The sequence below is a fragment of the Lithobates pipiens genome, unplaced genomic scaffold (assembly GCF_037356315.1).
Source record: "Lithobates pipiens isolate NorthernLeopardFrog02 unplaced genomic scaffold, aLitPip1_a1.2 Scaffold_37, whole genome shotgun sequence".
Taxonomy (NCBI): domain Eukaryota; kingdom Metazoa; phylum Chordata; class Amphibia; order Anura; family Ranidae; genus Lithobates; species Lithobates pipiens.
The window spans coordinates 5108701-5133586 of NW_027507825.1; the positions used below are offsets into that span (position 1 = coordinate 5108701).

The 24886-nt window shown below is 43.0% G+C and overlaps 1 long non-coding RNA gene across 1 annotated transcript; it reads right to left on the reverse strand.

Moving 5' to 3' along the window:
* Positions 1–17992: 17992 nt before the first annotated feature.
* LOC143956502 (uncharacterized) lies at positions 17993–23780 on the reverse strand. The gene is made up of 2 exons (XR_013269937.1): positions 18176–23780; positions 17993–18096 (listed from the first exon to the last, which is right to left on the reverse strand). It is a non-coding gene; the product is annotated as an uncharacterized LOC143956502 (long non-coding RNA).
* Between the last annotated feature and the right edge of the window lie 1106 nt (positions 23781–24886).

The following is a 24886-nucleotide window of genomic DNA, read 5'->3' on the forward strand; positions in this document are numbered from 1 at the left end:
AAGTTGTGTATTGTCCACTTGCCACATCACCTACCACAAGTTGTGTATTGTCCACTTGTCATGACACCTGCCAGGAGTGCCACGTGACGGGCCGCGAGTGCCACATGACCGGCCATGAGTGCCACGCGACCTGCCACAAGTTGTGGATTGTCCACTTGCCATGTCACCTGCCACAAGTTGTGGGGTTCCTAGCACTAAGTGACCCCGAGATATGGGCAATATGCCAAGTACTTTTCTGCAGCAGAGAATTACATTTTGCGACTCGACTTGGGGCCACGTATCTCGGGCCACTTATAGCTAGAAACCCAAAATTTGGTATGCAAACACAGTAGAACGAACACTACAGCATCTCCAAATCTGGGGTTTCTAGCACCAAGTGACCCTCAGGTACGGGGCCCCAAAATGAGAAGTTTATATGACAGATGAAATAGATGTTAATATACTGCAGGAGATCTGATGGAAATAAATAGTAATCTGCAAACAAATTTGAAATTGATTCTAACAGTCTGCAGGAGATCTGCAAAAAAAGAAGTGAAATGGCTGTTAATAGTCTGCAGGAGATCTGCTAAAAAAAAAAGAAATAGATGCTAATAGTTCCAGGAGTTCTGGTGAGAAAAGGAAATAGATACTAATAGTCTGCAGAAGATCTTATGGAAACAAATGGTAATCTGCAAAAAAAATGTAAAATGATTCGACATAAAAAATGCTTTATTTTAATTTTTGTTGCGACATGATAACAGTTCGATATAGATAGAAGATTTGACATGGCGGTGACAATAATGATCTGTGTCTATCGAACCTGCAGTTGAATGTGCCTAACCTAACTCTATTAGTCCAAGATTATTCGACAAGAAAAGATTCAACATTATAGAGACATGAAGATTCAACGAAGCAGCTAAAAACATACGATCGATGCGAGCGGACATTTATGGTCAAATGCTCCGCCCATAGGCTATAGAAGAATCCTAATGTTGGTTGACTAGTAATAATAATTAATAAATATAATTATTATTAGTCATACAACATTAGAATTCTACTGTAGCTCGTGGGTGGAACATTCGACCCGTAAATGTACGATGGCAGCCGTCATACAGTTTAGCTGCTTCATCAAATCTTCTTAGAACTTTCGACAGACACCATAAGCCTTCAATGACAGATTCAACCTTCATTAACCACTTGCCGACCAGCGCACACCTATGTACGTTGACAGAATGGCACGGGCAGGCAAATGGGCGTACATGTACGTCCCTTTAAATTTGCCGCCCTGCCATCGGGAGCGCGCCGCCGGCGGCACACTCCTGTGCTGGTCGGGAACCCCGTGAGTCCAGTCGCAGGACCTGCGGACTCGATCGCCGTGGGCATACCCGCGATCGTCTTACGGAGCGGCCGAATGAAGAAATGCCGTTGTAAACAGCATTTCTCCATTCTGCCTAGCAACTAGTGACGCTGATCTCTGCTCCATGTGATTGGAGCAGAGATCAGTGTTCACTAAATGAAAGCCCAACCCCCCCACAGTTAGTAACACACGCCTAGGAACACTTAACCCCTACACTGCCACCCACTGGTTAACCCCTTCACTGCCAGTGTCATTTACACAGGAATCACTGCATTTATATAGCACTGATTACTGTATAAATGACAATGGTCCCAAAAATGTGTCAAAAATGTCCGATGGGTCCCCCACAATGTCGCAGTCACAATAAAAATCGCTAAAGGCCGCCATTACTAGTAAAAAAATAAATAAAAAAATTATAAAAAATTATTGGGGCGTGGCTTGGCGCTGTTCCGAGATGGCCGCTTGAATCCGGAGCTCCCGTCCAAGAGACCCAGCTACAGACAACCAGGCAAGTTTGCGGTGGTCACACTTACTCTTTTTGAGCCCCTCGCCACTATAACATGTCAGCGACACGCTCCCGGTCGCCACCGGAGCCCGACGCTCCCCCCGCCAGACAAATCCCGGAGATATTCCGATCCCGGCCTACTGGCGGTACCCGAGCCGCGGCCTCGAGTAGGCCGCGATCCCACAGCAGGAGCCCGATCCGCGCTAGGCCCGAACCGGACGCCAGAGAGCAACCACCGATCAGCCTAGAGGATCTGCGCAGTGTCGCAGCTGATATTAAACATACCCTTTCTGCAGCCATATCAGACCTTCGGAATGATATCCAGTCTATGACGCTGCGAGTAGAGGATATTGAAGCGACACAGGCCCGCCATGATTCCTCCCTCTGCCAATTACAACAGCTCACTGAGTCTCATGCCATCCACCTCAGAGACATTAACAGGCACATGGAGGACCTCGACAACCGGGGGAGACGTCGGAACCTACGAGTGCGAGGTATCCCTGAATCCCTGGACCCTACTCTTCTCACCCAGCGGGTAATTAATATATTTAATGACCTACTCGAAAGACCCCCGGACAATCCCATTGTATTTGAGCGCATTCACAGGGCCCTACGCCCCAGGGGCCGCGACACTGACCCCCCGAGAGATGTTGTCTGTTGCCTAACAGACTTCCCCTTGAAAGAGGAAATCCTTCGCAAGGCCAGAGATAGGAACCAAATCGTACACAGAGGAGTGAATATTAAAATATTCCAGGACCTGTCTAACATCACGCTCCAACGTAGACGGGAACTCCGACCGTTACTGGAAATTTTGAGGAACAGGGCCATCCCTTATCGCTGGAAGTATCCCTTTTGCCTTTCTGTTTCCCATCAAGGTCACACAGAAAATTTGAGAGTTCCGGAAGATCTCGACCATTTCTGTGCTGCCCTAGACCTGCCTCACGTGGACCTGCCAGACTGGTACAGTGACTTCAGATTTCCTACACTTCACAGGGCGACTTCAATGGAGGGTGTAGATGAAGCAGGCAACTACGCTCTTGGCAGACGTCGCAGGCACATGCACCAACCCCCTCTCCACCGCCCTCCACAGAGGAATGCCACCCCACCGAGAAATGGCAGTCCCACGGCTTCACCTGCTCATCGCAGGCCCCGCCATAATTAAGGTACATTTCTCTAGCTCTGTACACTGTTTGGCACCTGTTGTTACGAATGCGGGCCGTCATTTGGCGGCCTCTTAGCTGAAACAGAACTTGCCCCTTCCTGGAGACAACGGTACTTGCCGATTCTACCCACCCAGCACGAACACCAGCCGGAGCCGCCCCTACACCATGCAGTCTACTTGAGACTCTCCTTTGCTGCCCTTGTTTAAGCACCGGGAAGATCGCCATGCCCACTTCCTCCCTGCGGAAACTTCTCTCCTCACAGACTAGGAAAGCCTACTTGTACGTACTCTATGAACCCGATATTGCTAACTTATGACTTCTTATCTTGTGGCTCTTCACATCAACCCTTGTCAGGAACTTCCTAAAGTGTCCCGTGTAACTGAGGTGTACACCGGGCCGCCTTGGACGTTGGTCCTCTCTCCCTTACTTTCTTGCCCTTTGTAGTCCTGGTGTGGCTCTCATAGCACGTCCTGATTTACCTCAGGCATTCCATGCTTGACCCAGGTTGCAGCCTTCTTGTCCAGCTCCCCCCATCCCTCGCCCTACTCCCCTCCCTCCCTCATCCTTTTCCCCCCCTCCCTCCCCCCTCTCCCCTCAACCCCCCCCCCCACCTCCTCTTCCTCTCCCTCCCTTGGTTACCTCTCTGGTTTTTCCTTTTTTGTTTATATGCACAGAGACTCTGCAGCTCGCTCACGACCTGATTCATGCCGCATTACTGTCTACTACGGAGTCGGGAGTGTGATGTCGGGTAAGAACAACCGTTCGCCCCACGGGGCATTTACACACATTTGATTACTACTTATTTTGCACCGGGTACCCAGCGTTACACACTGGGACATGAGACGCCTGCATCGCACTTAACGCGATAGAGGGATAGCGCTGGTATCACTCCCAAATACTGTGATCAAGGACTAGTAATATGCATAGGTATTAGGGGGTGGGGGGAGGGGGAGGAACACACTTCCACGGTCCCATCCTCACGTCACTCATGAGGGGGGGCCGTGGAGAGGGGGCGGTGACTGAGGAAGGGTCACACCTTCTCATCTGGGAAGAATTCCCATACGACGGCAACGCCGTAACATGACTAGATAACCTACCTCCCCTAACGTCTTGAGTAGGGACTGCTCCCATACATGGGACCCTCCCTCCAAATTGCACCTGTTGCTTAGTTAGTTTTCGATTGGCTACCCTGCCGCTCCCGGCTCCGGTTGTGGCAAGTACCTACTGATGTTGTTATATGATTTTAGTATGTCTACCAGATATGGCATTTACTGTTATATACTGTTATTTACTGTTACCTTTTGTGCCTAGTCTCATCTCTGTTTCACATGTTAAAGCATTCTATTGTGCCATCTTGTATTTCTGCTTTGGATCATTTTTTGTCTAACGGTTTAAGATTAAGATTGCTTTTCGCCTATATACTATGATCTGAAGCACTCCCTCCACGGACTCTACCCTGTTTCGCTGCCCCTGACCTTTCGACCTGTACCAGACCTATGCCTACACCTGACTCCGCATGCTTTGTCCACATGCTTACCCTCCTGACATATCCAGCCCTCCTCTCTCTCTAGCCAGACCTAGGGACCTAGATATCCCTGAAACACCCTACCCGGACTACTTCAATCCTTTCTCTTAAAGGTCATGTCTGCTACCCTCTCCGCAACCCTCCCTAGGCCTGCAACATATCCGACGATAAAAAATTATTAATGAAAATGCTATAAAACTATCCCTATTTTGTAAACGCTATAACTTTTGCGCAAACCAGTCAATAATCGCTTATTGCGGGTTTTTTTACCAAAAATATGTAGAAGAATACGTATCGGCCTAAACTGAGGGAAAAAAATGTTTTTTTATATATTTTTGGGGGATATTTATTATAACAAAAAGTAAAAAATAATGCGTTTTTTTCAAAATTGTCGCTCTATTTTTGTTTATAGCGCAAAAAATAAAAACCGCAGAGGTGATCAAATACCACCAAAAGAAAGCTCTGTTTGTGGGAAAAAAAGGATGTCAATTTTGTTTGGGAGCCATGTCGCAATTGTCAGTTAAAGCGACGCAGTGCCGAATCGCAAAAAGTGGTCTGGTCTTTGACCAGCAAAATGGTCCGGTCTATAAGTGGTTAATTCAGATTTTTGGACGAATGCATTTTTTTTAACGAAACAAAATAAATAAAAATGAATTTCGGAAGTAACTAAATAATTTTATTTTTCGGATGAAAACGAAATTCCGAAACAAAATATTTCTATGTGGACATGTCTAGTAATAATAGTTATGGTACATCTCCATCGAATTATCTATTAATCATTTGTTCTAAGAGAAATGCATTTTCCACAAACTCTTTGTACACCTGGTTGACCTCAGAAACAGTAAATAATGGTTGTAATCTGGACAATACCTCCATCCTTTTTCATCACACAGTAATCACTTCCTGACGGAAACCCAAAATACAACCTACCACCATGACCATCAAGATTATTTCACACAATGTACAGGGATTTAACTCCCCAAAACAAAAATGAAAAAAAAAACAGCCTTCTTACAATATAAGAAATTCAAAGCAAAAGTAATTCTATTACAGAAAACTCACTTTATGAAAGACAATCACCCAAATTTCTTCCATAAAGCTTATAATCAATCTTTCTATACCTCAACATCCACCAAAACCAAAGGAGTTGGTATCTTTATCCACCAATCCTTCCCTCTAGAGGTTCAACAGCTTTACAAGGATCAAGGCAGTAGATTTATTATAATTAAAGGTATCCTATCTGGCAGACAACTGACAATTGCCAATGTGTATGCACCAAATGACACACAAACCACATTCTTCACACAATTTTTTAACACCTAACAATGCTACCATTCACCGCATATTAACTCAGTATCGGACCTCCAGCTGTTGCAGAACTACAACTCCCATGAGGCATAGCAAGACTCTGACAGCCACAATCATGACTCCCAGAGGCATGATGGGACTTGTAGTTTTGCAACAGCTGGAGGTCCACTAATTGCATATCCCTGATCTAGGGGCATCAACATTCTTTTCAGGCTCCCAAGAATTTTCTTCTGGCCCATTCCCTTCCCATTGAACCAAATATTGCAATTTGTTCCTAGAGATCCTGGAATCAAGATTTTTTTCCCACCACAAATTATTTTTCCCCCTGTACCTCAACAGGTGGAAGAGGAGGATGAATTCTTCCAGAAAAAGTATTTTCATGAAATAGTTTGAGTAGCGATATATGAAACACAGGGTGAATCTTCATATTATCAGGAAGTTTTAGGCGAAAAGTGACCGGGTTGCTTTGAGCAGAAATCTCAAAAGGTCCCATTAACTTTTGACCCAACTTAGCACATGGAACTTAAACTTTTACATTTTTGGTAGATAACCAAAAACTTTCTCACCTACTTGAAAAGTGGGAATAGACCTTCAATGTATCAGTCAATTTCTCCTGGATCTCATGTAATGAAGTTAGTCTGTTGGTAACAGCAGGAATTGAAGTTGAGATGGGGGGATCAGGAATAAAAACTGGATCATACCCCGATGTTTAAGAAAAATGGGCTTTGGGAAATGGAGCTATGTTTAGAGTTATTATAAGCAAACTCAGCCGTAGGAAGGCAGTCCACCCAGTCATCCTGAAGGTAACTCACGAAACATCAAAGGTATTGCTCCAGAGTTTGATTGGTCCTCTCGGTCTGACCATTAGACTGCGGATGAAAAGCCGAGGACAGATTAACTGTTACACCCAAAGCTGAGCAAAAACTTCTCCAAAATTTTGAGGTAAACTGTACCCCTCTGTCAGACACCACATCATCAGGAATTCCATGAAGTTTAAAAACGTCTCTAACCATTACCTCAGCAGTATGTTCGGCGGAGGGTACCCCTTTAACTGGAATAAAATGAGCCATCTTAGTGAGACGGTCAACGACTACCAGAATGGTGGTCATCCCTTTTGAAAGAGGAAGGTCAACCACAAAGTCCATAGAAATTGACCCCCATGGTCTTGATGGAACAGGCAGTGGTAGAAGTAACCCCAGAGGAGAAGATCGAGGTGTCTTATTGCAAGCACAGGTTAGACATGAAGCCACAGAACTCTTTACATCTTTCTTGTACCCAGGCCACCAAAAGGAACGTGATAAGAGTTCTTCTGTCTTAGAAACCTCAAAATGACTAGCAAGTTTAGAGTCGTGTACCAACCTGAGGGCTTCTACCCGAACTGATTCAGGTACATAGAGGCAATGCGCTTGAGTCCAAAAACCATTGTTGTACTTGAGGTTAATGTCCTTAGGAGGATTATTAAGAAGTGGGTCATTCTCATACCCCTCCTTGTGAAGATTAAAAAATGTCTTCAAACTAATGGCCCCTAGAAAGTTCTTTCGAGGCAGGATTGTACATTCAGAGGTGCTTTCCTGGAGAGGCCCAGACAACATCCGTGATAGGGCATCAGCCTTACCATTCCTTGACCCAGGGCGGTATGAAATAACAAAATTAAACCTGGAAAAGAAAAGGGTCCAACGTGCTTGTCTAGATGACAACCTTTTAGCAGACCTAATAAATTCTAAATTTTTATGATCGGTGAGAACGGTTACAGGGTGCTTAGCTCCTTCCAGCAGATGCCTCCACTCAGAAAATGCTTCCTTAATTGTAAGTAGCTCCTTGTTTCCAATGTCATAATTCATCTTGGCTGAAGACATCAGTCGAGAGAAATAAGCACAAGGATGAAGCTGCATTTTTTCTCCCATTCACCGAGAAAGGATAGCTCCCACAGCAGAATTAGAAGCATCAACTTCTACGATGAAAGGTAGTTCTGGATATGAATGTACCAGTATTGGTGCAGAAGTGAAGAGAGTTTTCAGTTTACTAAAGGCTGCCTGTGCCTCAGGTGACCACAAAAAGGGCACCCCTTTCTTTGTCAGCTGTGTAATTGGAGCAATTACCTTAGAGAAATTCCTTATAAATCTTCTGTAAAAGTTGGCAAATCCAACAAATCGCTGTATCTCTTTAACATTCTTAGGGACAGGCCAATCCACCACAGCATTGATCTTATCAGGATCCATGCTTACCCCTTCAGAAGAGATTATGTATCCCTAGAACTGGATCTGAGTTTGTTCAAACTTGCATTTCTCTAGTTTGATGTAAAGTTGATTCCGCCTTATTCTCTCGTAAACAATACAGACATGCTTGCGGTGTTCTTCCAAAGTATCAGAGAAAATGAGAATGTCATCCAAATATGCTATTACAAACTGATCAAGCAAATCTCGAAAAGCATCATTAATAAAATGTTGAAAAGTTGCAGGAGCATTGCAAAGCCCGAAGGGCATGACCAAAGACTCAAAATGTCCATATCTGGTTCTGAAAGCAGTTTTCCATTCATCTCTGGGACGAATGCGGACAAGGTTGTATGCCCCCCGTAAATCTAATTTGGTAAAGAGCTTGGCAGAGCGGAGTCTCTCAAGCATTTCTGGAATCAGTGGGAGTGGATAGCGATTCTTAATTGTGATCCTACTTAAATCTTTGTAGTCAATACACGGACGCAGGGTGGAGTCCTTTTTTGTCACGAAGAATAAGGCTGCGCCAGCAGGAGAGGTTGAGTGTCTGATAAAACCCTTCTCAAGATTCTCATTAATCCACTCCCTGAGCACTTTCAGTTCAGGTTCTGATAAAGAATAAAGGCGACCAAATGGTATTTCTGCCCCTGGAAGCAATTCAATGGGACAATCATAAGAGCGATGAGGAGGCAGCTGATCTGCGTTCTTTTTATCACAAACGTCCCGAAACTCAAGATATTGTGGAGGTAGCTTGTCGTATGACTGAATAGTTGCCAAAACTGCTTGTAAATCTTGGGTTGGTGGAGGACTTATTTGATAAGATTCTTTGCAATGGTCAGATGTAAAGCTTAAAGAACGTGTCTCCCAGTTGATGGAGGGATTATGGATAGAGAACCAAGGAATGCCGAGGATAATAGGGAACTTGGGTGATGTAATCAGCTCAAAGCTGATAGTCTCCTGATGGTCAGTTTCAATTAGGAGTTTAAGTGGGATTGTCTCGTGGGTAACAGGCCCTAAAGACAAAGGTGAGCCATCCACAGTTTCCATTTTAATTGGGACGAGTTTATTTCTTATTTGAATGTTATTAGTTTGGGCAAATTCGATGTCGATGAAGTTTCCCCCAGCCCCTGAGTCCAGCATAGCAGAGCAAGGTATTTCACTGCTTTCAACAATAAGCTTTATAAGGATGACAAAATGAGTTGATAAAGAATTAACTTTATTTGCTTCCTGAATCAAAGGAGAGATGGACTGAGAAATTGAGTTTATTTGTTCAGATACTGTAACATCCGTTGCTACATAGGTTCAGGAGTGTTACAATCAGGAAAAACTCTTGGACCCTTAGGAGGATACTGAGTAGTAGAAAAACGCATGCCACCATTACTGCCTAGGATTCCCAGTCTCTCTCCTTTCAGTAAGTCTCTGATCAATTTGAAAACATAATTTAATAAAAGGCTCGAGGTCATCAGGACTTTCTACTCTGGCAAGTTCATCTTTTTCTTGTTCCGAGAGTCCTTGGCGGAACTGACTCTTTTGTGCTGCTGGATTCCAATTCGTATCTGAGATCCAACGTCGGAATTCAGTTGTGTACTCTGCAACAGAGCGTCTACCCTGGCGTAAATTGTGCAATTTTGCCTCAGCAGTAGCACAGCGGTTAGGATCATCGAAAAACTTGGTTCATCGCAGTCACAAAAGAATCAAAATTATCCAGGACGACATCATCTTTCTCCACATAAGGGGAGGTCCAGGCTAAGGCTTCCTCAGTCAGGAGGTTGATAATAAACAGCACCTTCTTCCTGTCAGAAGTGAATGCAGCAGGTTGCATCTGAAAGTATATACGACATTGATTAAGGAACGCTCTATAATGGCGGCGGTCTCCGCTAAACCTGAGTGGTAGGGGCATTCGTGCATTAATATCTATGGCAGCAGTATCTCGGGCATGAAAATCCTGCAAATGTTTGTATAGATCAAGGATTTCCTCTTGTAGACCTTTCACTTCAATTTGTAACTCAGAAAATTTTTCCTGGTAGTTAACACCAAATGTCTGCAACTCAGCGATTTGAACCCTGAGAGGAGCCACGGCAGCTGCTACAACGGCCTCCATGTTTTTGGCCAGAATATTCTGTCACGGTCTGGAGTCAGACTCAGAGGCCAGTAGCTATAGCAGCAGAGCAGGTATACACACATGTCATCCTGGCTGATGACACGGGTTCACCTGAGGTGCGGGGTCTAAGCACTAACCGGTATTCACCAGAGCTCCTGAAGGTGGAGATGGGCTTTGCTGCGTGTTAGTGCCAGGTCGCGGTCCTCAGGATAGCCCCACCAGGAGGTGAGCAAGCCAGGGTCCGATAGCAGATATAGCAGGTAGGGATCAAGTAGAAGCGTAGTTGAGAAACAAGCCAAAAGTCGGTAACAAATAGTTACAGTTTGGGATTCAGCAGAAGCGTTGTTGAGGAACAAGCCAAATGTCGGTATTGAATGGTAGCGAAGATACGGCCGGCAGCAGGAGAGACAGGAGCAAGATATTGGCTGGTGAAGGCACAATATTCTGGCAACCAGGAAGTGCAGAGACATGGCTTAAATCAGGAAGTTCATGGGAGGAGCAAAGGGTTCAAGGTTCAAGGCAAACCAGATTCAAGACAAGATCATTCAAGGAATTGTCCAAGGAACTGTCCAAGGAACTGTCCAAGGAACTGTCCAGCATTCAGGTGGCTCAGCAAGCAGAGTCACTGCCAGACACACAAGAGGTCCCAGGTTCAAGCCCAGGTCCTAACACCTTGGTAGGTTTAACAGCACTTCCAGGCAGGGTCACCCTCCAGCAAGCAAAGGACCCTAATTTTCTCTGCCCAGCACCCTTTATACCCCTCACAGCCCCCTGCTGGTCACTCTCCCAATCAAGGATTAGCTGGGGTTGCCACCTTTTCTGTAAGCCAAACCCGAACACTTTAACGGTGTGGGGCAAAAAATAATCTGATGTGCCCACTAGAGTGCCTCCTTAATCTGGTGTCCCCATCAGAGTGCCTCCTTATTCTGGTGTCCCCATCAAAGTGCCTCCTTATTCTGGTGTCCCCATCAAAGTGCCTCCTTATTCTGGTGTCCCCATCAGAGTGCCTCCTTATTCTGGTGTCCCCATCAGAGTGCCTCCTTATTCTGGTGTCCCCATCAGAGTGCCTCCTTATTCTGGTGTCCCCATCAGAGAGCCTCCTTAATCTGGTGTCCCCATCAAAGTGCCTCCTTATTCTGGTGTCCCCATCAGAGTGCCTCCTTATTCTGGTGTCGCCATCAGAGGGCCTCCTTAATCTGGTGTCCCCATCAAAGTGCCTCCTTATTCTGGTGTCCCCATCAGAGTGCCTCCTTATTCTGGTGTCGCCATCAGAGTGCCTCCTTATTCTGGTGTCGCCATCAGAGGGCCTCCTTAATCTGGTGTCCCCATCAGAGGGCTTCCTTATTCTGGTGTCCCCATCAAAGTGCCTCCTTATTTTGGTGTCCCCATCAAAGTGCCTCCTTATTCTGGTGTCCCCATCAGAGTGCCTCCTTATTCTGGTGTCCCCATCAAAGTGCCTCCTTATTCTGGTGTCGCCATCAGAGTGCCTCCTTATTCTGGTGTCGCCATCAGAGGGCCTCCTTAATCTGGTGTCCCCACCAGAGGGCCTCCTTATTCTGGCGTCCCCATCAGAGGGCCTCCTTATTCTGGTGTCCCCATCAGAGTGTCTCCTTAATCTGGTGTCCCCATCAGAGTGTCTCCTTAATCTGGTGTCCCCATCAGAGTGCCTCCTTATTCTGGTGTCCCCATCAGAGTGCCTCCTTAATCTGATGTCCCCATCAGAGTGTCTCCTTAATCTGGTGTCCCCATCAGAGTGCCTCTTTATTCTGGTATCCCCATCAGAGTGTCTCCTTAATTTGCTGTCCCCAATCAGAGTGCCTACTTATTCTGGTGTCTCAATCAGAGTGCCTCCTTATTCTGGTGTCCCCATCAGAGTGCCTCCTTCATCTGGTGTCCCCATTAGCATGCCTCCTTATTCTGGTGTCTCCATCAGAGTGTCTCCTTAATCTGGTGTCTCCATCAGAGTGCCTCCTTATTCTGATGTCCCCATTAGAGTGCCTCCTTATTCTGGTGTCCACATCAGAGTGCCTTCTTATTCTGGTGTCCCCATCAGAGTGCCTCTTTATTCTGTTGTCCCCATCAGAGTGCCTCCTTAATCTGGTGTCCCCATCAGAGTCCCTCCTTAATCTGGTGTCCCCATCAGAGTGTCTCCTTATTCTGGTGTCCCCATCAGAGTGCCTCCTTATTCTGTTGTCCCCATCAGAGTGCCTCCTTAATCTGGTGTCCCCATCAGAGTGTCTCCTTATTCTGGTGTCCCCATCAGAGTGCCTCCTTATTCTGTTGTCCCCATCAGAGTGTCTCCTTATTCTGGTATCCCCATCAGAGTGCCTCCTTAATCTGATGTCCCCATCAGAGTCCCTCCTTAATCTGGTGTCCCCATCAGAGTGTCTCCTTATTCTTGTGTCCCCATCAGAGTGCCTCCTTATTCTGTTGTCCCCATCAGAGTGCCTCCTTAATCTGGTGTCCCCATGAGAGTCCCTCCTTAATCTGGTGTCCCCATCAGAGTGTCTCCTTATTCTGGTGTCCCCATCAGAGTGCCTCCTTATTCTGGTGTCCCCATCAGAGTGCCTCCTTATTCTGTTGTCCCCATCAGAGTGCCTCCTTAATCTGGTGTCCCCATCAGAGTGTCTCCTTATTCTGGTGTCCCCATCAGAGTGCCTCCTTAATCTGGTGCTGCTGTTGCCCGCTATCTTTCGGCGCCTGCAAGCTGGAGGAAGGAGCACACCAGATCCTCTCACCAGATATTTTAGGAAGCCACAGTCTGGACTGAATAATGTGTCCGGTTTTCAGGTGGACTGAAAATCTGACACAGGATTCAAAACCCAGAATGTCCAGGTGAATCCCGGACAGGTGGCAACCCTAGGCTGCATACATGGTCAGCCCAGACTCTACCCTCTCCATCCACTATGTTCCAGCACTTTCTGGGAAGACAGGCAAACTTGCCGCTGCAGAGCCCAGAATAGACCAAAGTAATCAATCAGCTCCATGGCTACAGCAGACACCAATTTACTAAATTTACCTACAAAAAACCTAAACTAGCACCTAACCAGGAGGGCGCTACACCGGCATCTCAGTCTATGCCGGGTACAGGAGCTGGCCGGCTCACATTGTGGATTGAAGGTTACATTCCTGGTTAGACATGTGCAGAACAAAAACATTTGTTTTGTTTCGTTTTGATTCGTTATTTGGATAAATTTGTTTAGTTAAATTTGTTTTCGGAATTTGTTTTGTTTATTTCCGAATTCGACTGAATTAAACTCAATTTGCCTAAATTCTGAAAATTCTATTAGATTTGAATTTAAATTCCATTCGAAATCAAATTTATTCTAATTAAAATTTTAATTTTGGAAGATGGTTATTGTCAGGTACTCACCAAAGCCGAAGTGCTGAGAGCGGCTTCCCTTGCAGCTGGGTGCACAGTACCCCTGAGGATGGAACAGTGGGTACAGGGCACGGAGAGGCACGGGTTGCCAGCAGGTGCCTAGTACGCAGAAGGTCTTCTGAAGGAAGAGATGCCTGTGCAGATGGTCTTGGAACTGGTAGAAGTAAATGCCTGCCAGGGGTTCTAACAGTGGGGAGTGAAGGCCGAGGGTCAAACACAGGTATCAGTCCGTGAGACAGAGGATATTCCAGAGGCAGGCCGGAGGTCAAAAACAGGTATCAGTCCATAAGACAGAGGATATTCCAGAGGCAGGCCGAGGGTCAAACACAGGTAACAGTCCGTGAGCCAGCAAGGCTAAGTGCAGAAAACAGAGGATATTCCAGAGGCAGGCCGAGGGTCAACCACAGGTATCAGTCCGGGAGTCAGCAAGGCTAAAAGCAGGAAGTCCGTTAAACAAGCCAGGGGTCAGATCAGGAGAGAATCAGAGTAGTCTTCAAGCAATCCGGGTCACAACAGGAAGTGGTCAACAGGAACAGGAAACAGAGGAACACAGGTGAGCTGAGGAGACAAACCAGCAAAGACACAGAGCACATTGATGCCTTTTATAGGCCTGTCAGGCCAATCAGGTAAGGCCCATAGCGTACGACATTGTATCGTATCACACATATGCGTGCGTCGTTGTGCAGCTCTTCCCCGCAGGCGCACGGGGAATTGCCGACGTTGAAGTCTGGTGATTCTCTGACAGTTATATTCTTTATATTACAGTCTATTCTATTGCTTTTTCTATTCTATTATTTTCTATTATATTATATTTTTTTTCTAATATATTCAAATTCCATTCTAATTGCATTGGAATCAAATTCCATTCGAAATCAAATTTATTCTATTTGAAATTTGAGTTTCGGAAAACGATATCCTTTCTATTCTTTTCTATTGTTTATTGTCTGTTTCTTTTCTGTTCTATTCAAATTTGAATTTATTCTGTTCAAAATTCCAATTTCGGAAGATGTTTCTATTCTTTCTATTCTACTGTTTATTTCTATTCTATTATTTTCTATTCTAGTCAATTTTATTCTTTTTTTTTCTGTTCTAATCTATTTTATTAGAATTTATTTTATAAAAATTTTAGGAAATGGTTATATTCGTTCTATTCTATTCAATTTTTTTTTTATTTCAATTCTATTCTTTGATTTTCTATTCTTTTCTTTTCTATCGTATTCAAATGTATTCTATTTGAAATTTTTATTTCAGAAGATGGTTATAGCCTATTTTATTATATTCTATTATATTTTTTCTTCTATTCTTTCTTTATTTTCTATTTTATTTTGTTATTTTCTTTTCCTTTCTATATTGTTCTGTTTTACACTATCCTTTTTTTATACATTTTATCCCCTTTTTCAATTTTTTTTTTCTATTATATTCTTTTTTATTCTATTCTTTTATTTTCTATTGAAATGAATATTTTGATGATAGGCAACTCTTTTCCTCATATTAATTAGTGGTTCCAAATTAATAACTACTGCAGTAGGGAACAGACACAAAAGATACGCTCCGCATCTTGAACCCTTCATTACTGGGTCCAGCTTGCATAAATATAACAATGGCTTGTTTTCTATCATGCTGTTTGTGTAAGAACTCCAGTTTCATGTTTCAAAAAGACAACTTTTTCCTGGCAATATTATAATAAATTATAAGAATACCCTGCAGTCATGCAGAGATGTCCATAAATCCAAAATATTCTTCTACTTATACCCACAGCACTTACAAGGAAAATTGGCGCATCATTTCACAATCCACACATTCTGCTTTGGATTTTAAAAATAAAAATACATAAAAACAAAAGGACCAACAATATGTATGACGGACCAGAAAGCACTCGGCCATCAAAAACTATAAACCAACTGGCTGCAGGCAGCAGCTATCCTAACAGGGTGTGTGGACTCGATGTGATGGGTCTGTTATATTTAAATTTTATTATTACTCTCACATCATGGACCGCACATCAAGTTATTATCAGACTTTAAGATTTCATTTTTGTAGAAAAACTTCTTATGCATCCCATCCAACTTGGCTTTGTTAAACATTATTGCAGCTGTATTCAAATTAACAACCTCATCTTAATCTTTTTTTTTTCTTTCCACTCAATAAATGTAAAATTACAAAATTGTTATCTTAATCTAAACTAATCCCATTTTTACCAATTTCCCCATTAACCTGGATTTCATTTCCACCCAAAGGTTGTCTAAACCAGTTTCAATATATCTATATTTATTAATAAAATTGTTAAACTCATATTAGAAATTAATACTCATATGATAATTTCAATATCGCACACTAATATATATACACAGATAAATGTCCTTAAAGGGGGACATATTACTTAATTTTACTCAATTTCTCTTTTCCACTATCACAGGATATTCAATTTGTGTAAGACACGGTTAAATGTAACCTTCATTTTACCAAAACAGATTCAAAAATAATTGTGATCACATTGTTTATCATTAGATTTGTTAACCCGGCACATTTTGTTATAAATGTTTTGTCTAAAAAACTGAAATTGGCATGGTGTCCTTCCAGCTTATCACCAACCTCTCATCCCAGCTACATTCTTGCAGGAGAGCACAAAGGAGGGGGCCACATCTGCGTACATGACGCATACAAGCGGTAGAACTAAAGGTTCCAGCATTCACAAACATACACAAATATATCTCTAAAATTGCATATATTATTCCCATGTGTACACAACACATGCATATCATTTTCTCACTTTATTTTAACTTTAATAGTTCCTTGCTTAAATTTCTGCTTTCCTTATTTTGCTCTGATATCCTTTGCATCCAATGTATTGTAATACCATACTTCACATACTGTACCTTCTATGATCAGACGGGCAGCCATAGTGCTCATCCCATCTTCCCCCTCTGACAACATATAAAGCATTCTGTTTTAACTCTCATTACTGTTTCTTAACTTTACTAGTTCTAGTGCCTGACCCCAAATTCATCTTACAAGTTAACATCAAAAAGTCCCTTTCTGTCTAGTGTTAATTGTCACCCTTGATCCATCCTGCTCACATAGATAGCTGTTTCTCTAGCTGTATACTCTGCATGATTCTTTGTCCCTGTGGACTTTGGTGGTAACCCAGTTACCCTTTGTGGATCCCTGTTCACTTTAACCATTAATCTAGGGGCTCAGTATAGGCGGAACCGCGCCTTCGGTTCATATATAGTGCTCCTCTTGCGCTGGGCATTTTTGAGGGTCTCTTACCCTTCATTAGGTTTTCAGGTGTCCATTTGTTCTCGATGATCCATGCGGTCCCTGGGTGGTGAGATTCCAGGACTACTTTGGAAAGCATTTCTTCTGCTGTAATGTGGAGATGGTGATCTGCGGAGACGGTCTCTATTTCTCTGGGTTCTTGGAAGTGTAGTTGTTAGAGACTGCGATCCATGATTCATTCAGTGTAAAGGAGTTATACCAATCTGGTACCTCAATCTTAGGAAGATCAAAAGTTTCATAAAAGGATTGTAGGTTTTCTGGTGTGCGTAATAATGCTGTGTGGCCTCTCCACGTGGCTGACAGACAAAAAGGAAATTTCCATCTGTATGGAATTCCCCTGGTGTGCAGTTGCTCTGTGATCGAAAAAAAAGAAAGAGAGACAAAAACAAAAAAAAACATCTGAACTATATAAACTATATAGACTCTTTGGGCCCATGGATCAAATAAAGAGCACAAATAGTATAGAGTGAACAAAGAATAGTATTTTCAAAGGTGTGTGATAATAATCAGTTATAGGTGGTTTTATGGATATTATACCAATTGGTCCATGCCTGCTATGCATGCGAGCATATATTCGTAAGTGTAGTGTGTATGAAGCATACGTATCAACTCTATCACCTGTGAAGGATCTTTAGATTTCCAATGTCTGAGTACTACTAGTTTAGAAGCCAAGAATAGGTGTATGGAAAAGTTCCTGTGTATTTTAGGGATTTCTTCAATTCCCAGATTTAGAATTGCTAACGAGGGAGATGGTTGAGTATTCAGACCAGTCACTTGATAAAATATAGTGAATATTTCCGCCCAGAATCTGGAAAGTTTCTCACAATTCCATAGAATGTGGAGTAGAGTACCAATCTGAGTGCATTGTCTCCAACATGTTGGAGGTGTTGATTTGTCAAATTTCGCTATTTTATATAGCGTTAAGTACCATCTTTGTATAATTTTATGTGACATTTCCCAAAGATTGGTGCATTTCGTGGCTGTTTGGGTATATCTAATAGCTGTAAGGCAGTGCTTCTCAATTATTTTCTGTCATGCCCCCCCCCAGGAAGAAGAAAGCATTTTGCGCCCCCCGCGCGACTGTAAATAGTATCATTTGTCTATAAAATTGTTATAAGTACACCTCTACATAACACTGGTCCTTATTAACGTATATGAGAATAAAAAAAGAAAGAAATGTGGATCAATTTACAAGAAAAAATTGCTTTATTAACTGTAGCAGAAAAGATTTAAAGGAGCACAGGATTTAACGGAGCACAATAAAAGCCTTTTCATCAGAACACTGACCTTTTTTGGCTGAATCGGCGGTGTCCCCTTTTATGTGTCTTCAACTCCTTTCTTTTAGGCGTTTTTCTGTACAGAGGACCGATTTCCGGGTCTAAAAGTCACACGGGCGGGTTTGGCCAATCAGGATAGAACATCATGTCTATCCAATCGGGTCCTCTGCATGTGTCACGTGCGTTGGCGGTCACATGGTCCTCCGCGTCGGACTGCTACTGGGGCTGCGCTGGGACAATCTCCAGTGTTCGCGCCGCGCTGGCCCCTCTCTCCAGCCGTAGAGTTGCTAGGCAACCAACGCCGTGTGGGACGCCGCTTGCGAGTGAGTCGGATGATCGGATCTAGACATCCAATATGACAGTATTTGCAGAGGTCAAACGAGCCCCCCTTTACGGAGCCTCACTATTTGAGAAGCACTGCTGTAAGGCATTGGTCTATTGAAAAAGATTGTTTAAGATCTTGTTCCCAGGCTAGAATGGAATTTGTTTTAGCAAAGATAGATTTGTTGTTGAGAGAGTGATAAAAAAGCGAAATTCCCCCTCTACGATGTACTGTGTCAGTAAGGTATGTTTTAAGTTTCCAATATAGATTGTAGTTTGGGATATGATTAGAGGAAAGGTAGGATCCTATTCTGATGTAGGTGAGGTGTTCTGAGTAGGGTAGTGCATAAACCTTCTGTAGGACTTTCCTAATGGCTTCATATTATCGGAACAGTATGCATCTGATATGTGAGCAATTCCTGCCAACGTCCAATTTTCTAAATGCAGGTCAGGGATGAGTAGCTTTAGGGAAGATAGAGAAGTTGGAATGGGCAGAGTAGGGGATGCTAAGGAACTGGATGTTGTTAAGACTCTCCAAGCATTAAGGGATGCTACCATTGGTAAAGGCAGACATGTGAATTTCTTTTTAATAAGAGTGTGAACCATTATATGATCATATAGATTCCCTCCTGGGATTAGAGTATGCTCTATTTCCCCCCATAAGGTGGTAGGGTGCACTGCGAACCATTCCCTAAGTTGAGCTAATGTTGCAGCCAGCCAATAATCAGCTATGATTGATAAACCCATACCTCCTGATGGTTTAGTTTTTTGAAGTGTAGAGGTAGAGCTTTTAGCTCTCTTCCCTTCCCAAAGGTATTTGGAGAGGATATTTTGTAGTGTTTGTAAAAAAAATATTAGGTATTGGAATAGGTACAGTACGAAATATATATAAGATTTGTGGTAAAATTTGCATTTTGAAAGCAGCTAACCTGCCGGACCATGATAGGATGTGTTTACTTAGATTCTGTAGATCATGTTTGAGTTTTGATTCCAATGGTAAGTAGTTGGTTTGGAACAACATGACTGGTTGTGCAGTGAGTTTGATCCCTAGGTATGGAATGTTATTGTCATTCCACACATATGGATAGGTTTATTGGATTGTTGTTTTGTCCTGTAAACCGACGCCAAAGTTTAGTATATATGACTTGGAATCATTTACCTTATAGTATGATACATCACTAAATCGTTGTAATAATTTGGTCATAGGTCAGGGAAGACATTGGATGCGTGAGCATTAGAATTACATCGTCTGCAAAAAGGTTTATAGCGTGTTTATGATCTTTTATAGTAAACCCATGTATCTCTGTGTTTTGTCTGATGCTTGCCGCTAAAGGTTCTATTGACATATTAAAAATGAGAGGGGAGAGTGGGCATCCTTGATGTGTCCCGTTCAAAATCGAAAATGGTTTGGACAGCATGCCGGATGTGTATACTCTAGCTGAAGGAGATTGTAGAGGGCTAATATTGCCGAGAGGATTTGACCCTTAAATCCAAAATTTTCTAATGTTTTGGTAAGATACATCCAATGAACTCTATCGAACGCCTTCTCTGCATCCAGACTTAGGAGTAGAGAAGGCGTTTAATTCCTCCGTGCTAGATGTATTATATCAATTAATCTTCTGGTGGCATCAGAGGTTTGCCTCCCCTTTGTAAAACCCGATTGGTCAGGGTGAATAATGGTGGGCATAATGTCTATTAATCTTAAAGCTATCAGTTTAGCTTAAACTTTCAAATCGGTGTTCAGAAGCGAGATAGGTCAGAAATTTTGGGGTGCATCTGGTGTCTTCCCCGGTTTGGGCAGAGTGACGATTAATGCTTCCACAATTTCTTTGGGGAAAGAGGCAGACACAGCAGCTGTTCCAAACACCCTAAGTAGATGAGGAACTAGAATAGACTTGAAGCATTTATAATATTCCCCCGGTAGGCCGGCTGGTCCTGGAGATTTGTTATTGGGCAGAGATTCTATGAAATTCAAAATTTCAGGTATTGAGAATGGAGCATTTAAACTCTGTAATTGAGAAGGGGGAGATATGCGGAAGTCCTATAGTATCGAGGAAATTTTGTATTTCAAATTGAGTAGGTTGTTTCATAAAGTTATTTTGGTTTAAATTATAAAGTGAGCTGTAGTAGTTACTAAATGTGTCCGCTATTTTTTGAGGGTCTATTATTTTACTTTTGGAATAAGGATCTATGAGGTGTCAAATATTAGATTTGAATATATGGCCTTTTAGTCTGCGAGCTAATGTCTTTCCGGCTTTATTACAGGTGGAATAGAATGACATTTTTAATCTTCTGTCTTTTATCTCATAAGAGCGGAGAATTCTGAGATCATGACGTAATGAGGACAATTTGTCGCTAATTACGGGGTCAGGATGATGTTTATTTTGTTTATCGAGGATGTTAATTTCCCTCAATAGGGTATCTAGTTTCTGCGGCCTCTGCCTCTTAAGTTTGGAGCTGATTTGAATGAACATACCTCTGATGTATGCTTTGTGAGCATTCCATACAATGGGTTTTCTGAGGAAGGGGAATTAAAATGAAAATATTCGGAAAGATGACTCTCCAAAAGGTTTTTCTTTTTTGGATCTTGTAGAATTAGGGAATTGGCCCACCATACAGAGGCAGTGTGGGTAGGATAAGAATCCCGTATGGTTAGCAGTATAGAAGCATGGTCTGACCATGATATACAGTAGTATTAATTTGAGCTATCAATACCCTTTGGAGTAGCCATATATTCGTCAAAAACAAATAAATTCTTGTATACGGGCAATGTCTATGCGAATAAAATGTAAAGTCTCTTTCGGAAGCGTGAGTACACCGCCACGCGTCAAATAGATTCTGTGAGTTTAGAAAGGAAGCCATAGCTGATGATTTATTGGGAGATTTTGAAGTGGAATCAAGTTGTGGATCCGGAACCATATTGAAATCCCCACAAATTACGAGAGATCCCTTTTGGATCTTTCTTATCTTCTTCAGTAGTTTATTTAGGAAAGTTATTTGATGCTTATTAGGAACATAAAACGTTAACCAAAGTATAGGTAACAGAATTGATATCACATACCAATTTAAGGTATCGACCCATGGAGTCCGAAAGTTCCACATGTAGTTGAAAAGTGATGGAATCTTTAATTGCTACCATCACTCCTCTTTGTTTTGCCTTCATATTAGAGAAGTAGTAATGTTGGAAATATTTGTGAGAGCATTTGGGAGGAGCATCCTGGTGGAAATGTGTCTCCTGTACACATACAACATCACAGTGGAATAAGTCTGCTTCCTTCCATAGAGATGCCCTCTTAGTCGGATGATTGAAGCCATGCGCATTAATAGAAAGTATTTTACTGGCATGGAATATTGAGAGATATCCGCAGGTAGTAGTTGTAAGAATTACCTACATTTAAAGAGTTAGAGAATACTTTTGTTATTTGAAGCTTGTTATGGTTATTTGTGGCTAGGGAAGAATGCATAGTGGGATTTGTCTTTATCCTACTTCGCTGATGTGGTTTGGTGACCCAATGTAAGTTGGGATCTTTAGCATCTGATCCATAGTGGCCAAGGAAAGCCAGCTGTTTAAATGGTAATTGTGATCCATGTTTTCCAAATGATCCAACAGTCAGGAGTTGTAGAACTAAACAATCCAAAGAGTAGAAGGAAAAAAAACAAAATATACAAACAAAAACAGTTGAGAGAAACAAGGAACATCCCTCAAGGGATATCCTGCACAGAGTGCACTGTTCAATATGAGTCAGGGGAATTGGAACTGGTTCCATCTTATGGCAAACTCGGGGGATTTTAAACTTTGCATATTCAGTTTAGGTTAAGGAGCTGTATCATTATGCATCAGTGTTGAATTTATGCTTGTGTTTCTTAGCCACTACATGCCATTCTTCTTGCATATGTGGAGGATCTCTCAGATAGGAGGAAGGTGGTGGAGTATCAGTTATTATCCCCCATGATCTTAGTTCTGCTAGACCATCTTGTAGGGTAGACACATTGATGTTTCTGCCATTGTGGCTAATAGAAAGTGTTGCCGGATATTTCCATCTATGTGGAATGCAGTGGTTGCGCAGGGCTTTTGTGATTGTTGCCAGATTGCGGCATTTTTGAAGGGTATATCTGGAGAGATCCGGGAGCAATTGTATAGCCGTGTATTGTTCCGGACAATGTTATGTTTTACGGAAGAATTCAAGAATATTTTCTTTGGTTTTATAGACATGAAACCTTAATAGAACATCTCTGCGAATCTCATCCGCAAGGAATGAGGAATTCAAAAATTTCTTGGCGCTCGGAGATTTCAACCTTTGGGCAAACGAGCCCAAGGACCCCATCGCGACTGCCTGCATCAATCAACTAGAAGAACTGGGTCTCCAGCAACTGATAAAGACTCCCACGCATGGGTCAGGACACACCCTGGACCTCATTTTCAAACAGAACATTGACGTCAACATACTCAACAACATAACATTGCCATGGACGGATCACCACGCCATCAAATTCAAAATCGCTACCAACATCACCAACGAAAAACGGAATCCTGTAACAACAACGCACTGGACCAGATCGCATAAAAAAACTGTATTCCGAATCCTTCAAATCCACTTTGTCCAACAAGATATCTACAATAACCTTAAACCACTCTACGGAGGAAACACTCAACTCCCTGAACAGGGCATTGCTGCAATCAGCAGACTCGGTAGCACCAAAACGCAGGGCTCTCATCCGGAAGAAAAACTCTGGATGATTTAATAGCTCCCTCGCCGTACTAAAGCAAGAACGCAGAAGAGCGGAAAGAACATAGAGAAGAAATACCACCGAGGAAAACCACTTTAACTACAAAGGTCTCACAGAGAATTATCGGACAGCAATCTTCAAAGCCAAAAAGGACCACTTCTCATATGCAATCTCAACGGCCGCAAACCAACCACGGGAACTGTTTAAACTGGTTAATCAATCAATGAATCCGGTGTGCCTAGAACCCCCAGAAAGTGAATCCCAGGATTACTGTGACAAACTGTCAGATCTTTTCATTGATAAAGTCAAAACCATCAGGGAAACAATTTGTCAGAAGAAAACATTCGACCTCAGCCAGCAAATACATAAAGAGGATATCTGCACCAACATACCGCAACCGCCGGAATTTTCACTATCCCCAATTACCGTAGACACCGCAAAAAACATCATTAATAAACTGCGTGACAATACCTCACCTATTGACATCATCCCCACAAAACTACTGAAAGAATGCTCCGACATCGTGGCTCCAACCATAACCCACCTCATAAACCGATCATTCCACGAAGGGATTGTTCCCAGCATCCTCAAACAAGGCATCGTCAAACCTCTACTCAAGAAACCAAACCTGGACCCTCAGGATCCAAACAATCGTAGGCCAATTACAAGCCTCAACACCATTTCTAAGATCATGGAGAAAGCTGTAGTACATCAGCTACAACTTCACCTGGATACTCACAAACTCCTGGACCCGCTGCAATCAGGCTTCCGCCCGGGTCATGGAACAGAAACAGCTCTCCTCAAGATTTGGGATGATGCCCTCGAAGCAGCAGGTGACGGAGAGCCGTGTCTCCTCGTACTGCTAGACCTAAGTGCAGGGTTTGATACAGTAGATCACAATACTCTACTCGTCCGCCTCACAGAAGTAGCCGGAGTCCAAGACATAGATCTCCAATGGTTCGCGTCCTTCCTAGGAAATCGGTCACAGACACTGAAACTAGGAAAATTCCTCTCCGAAACTCGGGCAGTCACCTGTGGAGTCCCTCAAGGCTCTCCGTTGTCACCCGTTCTCTTCAACATTTACATTCGCCCACTCCTTCAAATCATCAGATGCTCAGATCTCTGCTTCCACTCTTACGCTGACGACACGCAACTTTATTTCCGGATAAATGGAAAAAAAGATCACCAACAACAACTTGAAAACTGCCTCAAATCAATAGAGGACTGGATGACCATTAACTCCCTCCAACTCAATGAATCAAAGACAGAGCTTCTTATCTTACACCCTAATCATAAGCCAGCAACCAAAACCTCCTGGTCTCCACCAACCGTCTTTGGGCAGACTATCTCCCCAAAGACCAAAGCGAAGAGTCTCAGGGTTATTTTAGATGCACAAATGTCAATGGATGCGCAAATAGGATCTGTAGTCAGTGGATCTCACCATCTGCTGCGCATGCTTCACAGACTCCTCCCTTTTATCCCAAAGAATGACAAAGCAGTGGTTGTTGGAACAATCATTAATTCACGTCTGGACTACGCAAATTCGCTTTACATAGGATTACCACAATATCAACTTGCGCGATTACAACTGATCCAAAACACGGCGGCAAGGCTGATAACAGGAAAAAAACCCTGGGAATCCATCTCTCCTTCGCTGAGGAGCCTACATTGGCTAACCGTAAAAAATCGGATCACGTTCAAGACCCTTTGCCTCACCCACAAATGCGTGCATAGAGAAGCTCCGCAATACC